General features: G+C 45.8%; 1 pseudogene; it reads left to right on the top strand.

Moving 5' to 3' along the window:
- The first annotated feature begins 348 nt into the window (after positions 1-348).
- Positions 349-819, top strand: LOC148002934 (large ribosomal subunit protein eL13 pseudogene; annotated as a pseudogene).
- Positions 820-9,137: the final 8,318 nt, after the last annotated feature.

Genomic DNA, 9,137 nt, shown 5'->3' with positions numbered 1-9,137 from the left:
GATACAAACCTTTAATCCCAGAACTCTGGACACAAAGGCAGTCAGATCTCTAAGTCTGAGGCCAGCCTGATCTACATGGCAAGTTCCAGTCTAGTCAGGGCTATGTAGTGAGGCCCTGTCTAAAATAAGTAAATAACCTTTCCACTCATCACTTCTGCACAAGGGGAAGCTGTGGCACACAGCCAGAATGACATGATCCTGAAGCCCCTCTTCCACAAGGCTGACAGCAGTGAAGGAGCACTTGGTTCAGTCAGCTGGCACCTACAAGCGCAAGCAAGGCCAGGAAGTGAAAGTGTGCCACATTACCCAGCATGGGGTCCCACCAGGCCCATAGTGAGGTACCCTACAATGAGATACCACACCAGGGTCCGAGCTGGCAGGGACTTCAGCCTGGAAGAACTCGGGGTGGCTGTATCCACAGGGAAGCGGGTTGCAGCATCACAGCATCTCTGGACCAAAGGAAGGGCAGCAAATCCACTGAATCACTACAGGCCGCACAGCGCCCGCCCGAAGGATTACCGCTCCAAGCTCATGCTTTTCCCCAGGAAACCCTCTGCTCCAAAGAGAGAAGGTTCTGCTGAAGAATTTAAATCACCCACCCAGCTAACAGAACCTGTGATGCCCATCTGGAATGTGTGCAAAAAGGAAAAAGCCAGAGTCATCACAGAAGGAGAGAACTGTAAGACTTTTGCCAGTCTTACGGCCGGCCGGACCAGTGCCCGGCTCCTCAGCATCCGAACACAAAGGGCAAAGGAAGCCGCAGAGCAACATGTGGAAAAGCATTGGAGTACTGCAATAAAATATCCAGAAGACAAATAAGCAGGGCTGGAGAGATGGCTCAGCGGTTAAGAGCGGTTAAGATTGTTCTTTCAGAGGTCCTGAGTTCAAATCCCAGCAACCACATGGTGGTTCACAGCCATCTGTAATAAGATCTGGTGTGTCTGAAGACAGCTACAGTGTACTTATATATAATAAATAAGTAAATATAAAAAAGACAAATAAATGAAATAGATTGTTGACTGTTACCACATGACTGGATTTTAATTAATTTGACCTTAGAAGCATTGCTTCCAGGGTTGGGGATTTAGCTCAGCGGTAGAGCACTTGCCTAGCAAGCGCAAGGCCCTGGGTTCGGTCCCCAGCTCTGAAAAAAAGAAAAAAGAAAAAAAAAAAAGAAGCATTGCTTCCTGCTTTCATACCATTGTGAGAAGTTTTTTCACTTAATAGTTTCATTAATTTGGGCATGCTTGGGTTGGGGATTTAGCTCAGTGGTAGAGTGCTTACCTAGCAAGCACAAGGCCCTGGGTTCGGTCCCCAGCTCCGAAAAAAAAAAAAAAAGAAAAGAAAAAAAAATTTGGGCATGCTATTTAGCTCCAAATACTTAAATTGAATATTTAAGGAATTAAATGGAAAAATGACCTGTGTGTAGTTCAGTCAGTAATGGTGCCTGCTAACCTCATGACCTGATTTCAATTGCTGGGAACCTACATGGTACAAGGAGAGGACCGCCTCCCACAAATTGTCTTCTGTCCTGCACATCATCTCTCTCTCTCTCTCTCTCTCTCTCTCTCTCTCTCTCTCTCTCTCTCTCTCTCTCTCTCTGTGTGTGTGTGTGTGTGTGTGTGTGTGTGTGTGTGTGTGTGTGTGTGTTTGTGTCTCACTCACTCACTCTGTAATAAAGGGCTAGAAAGATGGTTCTGTACTTAAGAGCACATATCCTGTTCTTCCAGAAGACCTGCGTTCAATTCCCAGCATCTGTGTCAGAATAGAATGCTCATAATGACTCTTAACTCTAGCTCCAAAATGTCTGATGCCTCTAAAAGTACGACATTCAAAAGCACAAACCTACACACAGGTATACACATACGCACAATAATATAGATATTTTTGATGCCATAAAGGAGTTGTTAAGAGCACTTGCTGGGGTTGGGGATTTAGCTCAGTGGTAGAGCGTGAAATCCTAAGGAGCTCGCAGGACCATGAAGACCAGGAATTTCATGGCATGTGGAGTGTAACCTGGAAAACCAGAAAACTCTGAGTCCAAAAGCCTGAGACCCTGAATGGGAGGCCTGAAGACCTGAGAGGCTGGAGCTCAGGTCAGGGGAAGATGGCAACCCAAGGCCAGGAAGAGGGACTGATTTCTCTCCACAGATCAAGTGCTGGCACAGAATTCTCTTTACTTGGTCTATTGATCCTAACGCTGCTCTCTTCCAGAGAGGCCCTCTCAGACACCCTAAGGAATCACATTTTGCCAGCTGTTTGGACATCCTTAATATAGTCAGGCATAATATACAAAATTAACCATCACAGTGTCTCAGGCATCGTTCTCTTACTTTGTATGGTGTTCGCTAGGATCTCGTGGTTGTTTTGTAAATGTATCTTTTAACTTCCTTGGCAAAACCAAATTGGTTAAATGTTTTGGGTTTTGTTTTGTTGAGATGGGACCTCACCACACAGCCCTGGCTGGCCTAAGGATTACTTTGATGCTCCTGCCCCTACCTCCAAATACTGAGATGATGCCTGGGCTTTGCCACACATAGCTTCTGCCTCGATCTTCTGTATACTGGACTTCCTGGAGGGTTTCTCTTTCACGTTTGTGTGTGTGTGCGTGTTCATGTGTGTGTGCATATATGGGGGTTGGGATGTGATTTAGTTGTTTGTTTCATCCTGGGAAGTGGTTAAGACAGGGTCTTGTGGGCTGGAGAGATTGCTCAGTGGTTAGAGCACTGACTGCTCTTCCAGAGGTCCTGAGTTCAAATCCCAGCAGCCACATGGTGGCTCACAACCATCTGTAATGGGATCCGATGCCCTCTTCTAGTGTGTCTGAAGACAGCGACAGTGTAACCACATACATGAAATAAATAAATAAATCTTTAAAAAAAAAAAAAAAGACAGGGTCTTGTGCCAGGGGTACCTTAGGACTTTATTCCCTTCATTTGGGAGACAGAGACAGTCAGATCTCTGTGAACCTGAAGCCAGCCTGGTGTACGAAGCAAGTTCCAGGGTTACCGAAAAATCCTATCTCAAAAAAGAAAAAAGAAAAAGACAGGGCCTTATTATGTAATCTAGGCTGTTCTCAAACTCATGCCTTCTTTCCAAGACCTATAATTACAGCCGTGTGTCCCACGTCCTGTCATGTCTGCCACGGCAGTGCACACCTGTGACCCCAAGTCACAGGAAGTGGAAGAAGATTGTTCAAAGCTAGTCTTGGCTACCTAGCAAGTTGGAGGCCAGCAGGATACATGAGGGAATGCTGTCAGCACACTCTCTGTCTGCTTCTTTAAATAATCCATATTCTCCCCTAATGCATTGACTTCCCTCTTGCTTTCTTTGCTATTTAAACCTCTCCCATGAGATTTCCATGCCGGATATTGTCTCAGGTCTAGAATTTTCATTGGTGTACCCAATGGCTCTTTGGGTTTCCAGAAGTCCAGTTTGACACAATTGCCATAACCACTCTGCTAACAAGTATTTTATCATAGCTCATAGAAGAATCACAGTTTTCATCATCCTGTGGTTCTGATCCTCTCACCAGCTGAGAAGTCTTTCTTTTATCTTATTGAATATATGTTGTTTGATTACTAGCCCAGAAGTCGTGGCCAACAGCAGTGTAACGCATGCCACTATGAACCACAATTAACACACGTCCATAGCAGCCTGCTAGCACTTAGAACATCACACAACACTGCTCCAGGAGACTTGATCACACCGTGAACCCTGAGATTGTGTTACTTACTGAAAGAACATGTTTCTAGTAGTGATGTAGCCCAGCCCTTGGCACACGCTAATTCCTCTGGCTGGAATACAGACACTTCTAGTCCCAAACAATGAAGGTAAACTTAGTTTATATAAGGAAGCACCCATGTGTGAAAGTGATGTCTTGGGTTGGAGAGATGGCTCAGTGGTTAAGAGCACTGGCTGCTCTTCCAGAGGTCCTGAGTTCAATTCCCAGCACCCACATGGTAACTCACAACCATCTGTGATGAGATCTGATGCCCTCTTCTGGTGTGTCTGAAGACAGCTATGGTGTACTCATAATAAATAAAATAAATAAGTCTTTAGAAAAAGAAAGTGATGTCTAATTGAGTGGCAGCCAAAGTCAGAGAAAGATTGGACAGAATAGGATCTGTCCAACTCTCATAAGAAGAGAGAGGAGAGGGAGCAATGCAGAGAAAGGAGGAAGGAAGGAGTTTTACCAGGAGAGTTTTACAGAGACAGGAAGGCTGACAGGAGACACAGGTAAAGACAGAACAAGCCAAAGCATGAGAAGGAACCGGAAGAATTGGACTGGCAGACTTAATTTGAGTCTAAGCGGGGCAATTCAGTCAGAGGCTGAGAGAAAAGCCAGTTTGAATCAGTCAGCTTGGAGAGGAGTTTTGAGCCAGAATGGCTGAATGGAACAGGCCAGCCAGAGCCCAGACAGAACTAGAAAGGGTGGGCTCATTCAGCAGCAAGTCTCAGAGGCTGAAAACGTTTTAGGCCTAGGTTAGATTGTAAGGAAGCTAGAAGCTTCCAGGACTAGGCCTAGGTGAGCAGACTGGGGCAGTAAGCCTCAGAGATGACAATTATTTCAGGCAAATAAAAGTTAATTTTGCACAACACTTTAGCACTGTGCTAAAAGGGAGGGTAATTAAAGTCACGAGCCTGTAATTTCAGCTAGGCAGGAGGCTAAAGCAGATAGTTCAAGTCCAGAGTGAGTCCAGAGCTAGCCTGGGCAACTCCGAGAGATCTTGTCTCAAATAGCTAAATAAAGTGTGTCTTAGGTTGTTATTGCTGTGATAAAACACCATGGTCAAAAGCAACTTGGGGAGGAAAGGGTTTATTTCACTCACAGTTCCATAGAACAGTTCATTATCAAAAGCAGAGAGGGCAGGAACTCAAGCAGGGCAGGAACCTGGAGGCAGGAGCTGATGCAGAGGCCATGAAGGGATGCTGCTTACTGACTTGTCCATCATGGCCTGCTCAGCCTGCTTTCTTGGGCATCCTGCCCAAGGACGACCCTCCCCACAACGGGCTGGACCCTCCCACACCAACCACTGATTAAGAAAACGCCTACAGGTTTGCCCGGTCTTCTGCTCTTTCTGGAGGAATTTCTCAGTGGAGGTTCCCTCCTCTCTGACGATTCTTGCTTGTGTCTGTCAAGTTCACCTAGAGCTAACCCGAACAGAGGGAGCAAGAAACAATTATTCTGAGTTCGGTAACCTTGACGAAGAGGACAGATGTTACGGATTTCCTCTCATTTGTGGATGTATGTAGCTTGGAGTCTTCAGCCATGTGCGTTTCACTTGAAATACCCATAGAGGTGGGGGGTGGGGGTTAAGGGAGGGGAGACTGAATATACTGATATACAGGTTCAAAGGAGAATAACGGAACAGGAAGGGGTAAATTAGAGAGATGGAAAGGCAGGAGGAAATACAGGTAGGGCTATCTAACACGAAAGGCCTTGTAAGAGGCCACATGGAAACTGGCTGCTACAGAAATGTCATAGATAGATAGATAGATAGATAGATAGATAGATAGATAGATAGATAGATATCACACATGCACACACACTTCTCTGTTCAGGATCTTGATCTGGGTTCATTTTCTCTCAGTTGCAGTGGAGAAATGTCAAACACAACAGTGCACACAGAAAGACCTCTGGTAAAGTGGAGGGGACTCGCTCAGAAACCAAAGCAGCTTCTCCATGAGCGCTGGGGGCTTTAAACTCTGACAGGTTTTTCCTGGCGATGCATATTGTGGGAAATCTTTTCTATATTAAGAGACTGGAACTTTTGCTGGACCTCAGAGTTATGACCCACCTTCAGGTCAATTAGACTGTTTCCCTACTGTGTGCTCGGCCTGTGAGGTTAACCTACTGTTCAAAGAACAATGACAACGTGGGTGTGTCATTTTGTGAAGGCATCAAATACAGGTGTTGAAGCACCCACTCATGGATATTGGTGGGTAAATAATTACGTTTTAGTACTGCTTGTTGTCTGGGTTAGTTAGGGTCAGTTGGAGCCACTGAATTAACCTCTTGTAAAACTCTGTTGGGGCTGGGGATTTAGCTCAGTGGTAGAGCGCTTACCTAGGAATCGCAAGGCCCTGGGTTCGGTCCCCAGCTCCGAAAAAAAGAACCAAAAAAAAAAAAAAAAACAAAACTCTGTTAAAGATTTCTGCACTGTCCCATTTCTTCCAGATGTGATGCTTTCTGTGCTGTGCAGTAAAGGCAGAGGGACAGACAGACAGTCATATACAGGGACACACACAGACACAAGCACACATCCACAAGACAACCTCCAGGCAGGCAGGTACCGAGTCAGACTCATACGACAGCCAGCACACAAAGCGGGAGTGTGAGGCAGAGAATTCAAATCTGGATTCCAAGAGGAAGTGTTTTTTAAAGATTTATTTATTTTATTTTGTATATGAGTACACTGTTGCTGTCTTCAGACACACCAGAAGAGGGCATTGGATCCCATTACAGATGGTTGTGAGCCACCATGTGGTTGCTGGGATTTGAACTCAGGACCTCTGAAAGAGCAGTCGGTGTTCTTAACCTCTGAGCCATCTCTCCAGCCCAAGAGGAAGTGTTTTGATTTCTTTCCTTGGAGTATTATGGGTAACTCAGAGTTTATCACTGATGTGTTTAATTCACACATTCCTCCGATTTAGGGTTGCTCAGTTTGAAGAAAGACAGGATGGCTGATTGGCCCACAATGGTTAGGTAAACTCGTCCTGATCTGGTCAGAACTTGTTTAGCCAGTCCGTTGGCAAGGGCCTTTCCCGCAGGGGAAAAAGCCCACAAGGCCTTTGTTTTAAATTGTCAGGGACTTTTTGTTTCAAAGCAGAAGTTTGAGGAAGACTCCAGCCACCTTCTGCGCCTAGTCACCCCTCCCCTTATCTGTCTAACCCTTAGCCCCTTGATGGGAAATGAGGCAGAAAACGGCCTTTGGCCTCAACTGTGAATGTGTAAAAGTCTCTGCTGGTGGGGTTGGGGATTTGGCTCAGTGGTAGAGCGCTTGCCTAGCAAGCGCAAGGCCCTGGGTTCGGTCCCCAGCTCCAAAAAAAAAAAAAAAAAAAGTCTCTGCTGGTGACAAGTCTTTGCAGGTGATCACAACCATTAAATATTGATTTTAGGGGCTGGAGAGATGGCTCAGCGGTTAAGAGCACCGACTGTTCCTCCAGAGGTCATGAGTTCAATTCCCAGCAACCACAGGGTGGCTCACAACCATCTGTAATGGGATCCCATGCCCTTTTCTGGTGTATCTGAAGACAGTTACAGTGTACTTGTATATGATAAATAAATAAATCTTTAAAAAAACATTGATTTTAATAAGTCTTAAAATATTTTATAATTATCTGCTTTTTTGTTTGTTTGTTTTTGTTTTGTTTTGGAGCTGGGGACCGAACCCAGGGCCTTGCGCTTGCTAGGCAAGCACTCTACCACTGAGCTAAATCCCCAACCCCATAATTATCTGGGTTTTTTTTGTTTTTTGTTTTTTGTTTTTCGGAGCTGGGGACCGAACCCAGGGCCTTGTGCTTGCTAGGCAAATGCTCTACCACTGAGCTAAATCCCCAATCCCCTGTTTGTTTTTTTTTTTGTTTGTTTTGTTTTTGTTTTTTTTGTTTTATTAACTTGAGTATTTCTTATATACATTTCGAGTGTTATTCCCTTTCCCGGTTTCCGGGCAAACATCCCCCTCCCCCCTCCCCCCTCCCCTCCCCCTCCCCCTCCCCCCTCCCCCTCCCCTTCCTTATGGGTGTTCCCCTCCCAACCCTCCCCCCATTGCCGCCCTCCCCCCCCCGTTTGTTTTTTTAAAGATTTATTTTATTATATATGAGCACACTGTCACTGTCTTCTGCCACACCAGAAGAGGGCATCAGATCCCATTACAGATGGTTGTGAGCCACCATGTGGTTGCTGGGAATTGAACTCAGGACCTCTGGGAGAGCAGTCAGTGCTCTTAACCGCTGAGCCATCTCTCCAGCCCTAATTATCTGTTTTATGTGTATAAGCACTGTCTCCTCAGGTGAGCCGGATGCCTGAGGCCAGGATGAGGTTGTTGGATAGATTCCCTGGAGTGGGAGTTACAGATGGTTGTGCTGCTGCCATGTGCGTGCTGGGAATCAAACCTTGGTGCCCCTAACCACTGGACTACTTTTCCAGCACCTAAAATGCTGATTCTAGAGTTACAAATACATTAGCAAGTAGGCAAATTTGAAAGACGAGAATTTGCTTCTTGTCGATGTGGTAATGGAGATTTTAGTTCATTTTTCAGGCAAAATTTCACTCAATTGTTTAGGGAGGCCTTGGAGTCTCACCCTGAAGCCCCTGCTGGTCCTGAAACCTGAGTTCTCTAGCCTCAGCCTGCACAGTGACTCAGATTACAGGCCTGTGCCACAAGCCCTAGCTCCTTTTGTTTTGGTAACCCCACCCCCCACCCCACCTCCCACCCCCCATCCCCCCACCCCCCACCCCGCCCATTCACAGTTTCTCTGTTTAGCCCTGGCTGTCCTTGAACTCACTCTGTAGACCCGGCTAACCTCGAACTCACCTGCCTCGAGTGCTGGGATTAAAGGTGTGTGCCACCACCACCTCCAGGCTATATTTCTTTTTTTTTCTTTTTAATTATTTTACATGTATGGATGCATGTATAGCTGTGCGACCATACCCATGCATTGCCTTCAGGGGCCAGAAGAGGGCGTCAGATCCTTTGGAACTGAGAGTTACACATGGCTCCCAATAGCAACGTGAATGCTGGGAATTGAATCCGGGTCCTCTGGAAGAGCACCCAGTGCTCTTTTTTTTTTTTTTTTTTTTTTTTGCACCCAGTGCTCTTAATGAATGGGCCATGTCTCCAACGTCCCCTGCCCGGACTTTTTAGTTTATCTGCTCATGACTTGGCTCAATGACTTGGTCATTACTTTAGTGAAGTGGGGGTTTTGATGTTCGTGTTTCATTTAATGTTATTTTTGCAAATGGTGCGCGCCTAAGTCACAGCGGAATGTTAGTATTTCTCTTGGTCCTTCCTCGATGTCTGCTACACTGGTAACCTCATTTGGCATCATACTTAAATGTTGAGGTTCACTAATGTAATGTTCCAGGGATGTAAATTGCTCCACCATCTCGTCCACTTCCAATTCTAGCTGAC

This window comes from Rattus norvegicus, chromosome 10, assembly GCF_021556685.1.
Source record: "Rattus norvegicus strain SHRSP/BbbUtx chromosome 10, alternate assembly SHRSP_T2T, whole genome shotgun sequence".
NCBI lineage: Eukaryota > Metazoa > Chordata > Mammalia > Rodentia > Muridae > Rattus > Rattus norvegicus.
This window is presented reverse-complemented; position numbering and strand designations above follow the sequence as displayed.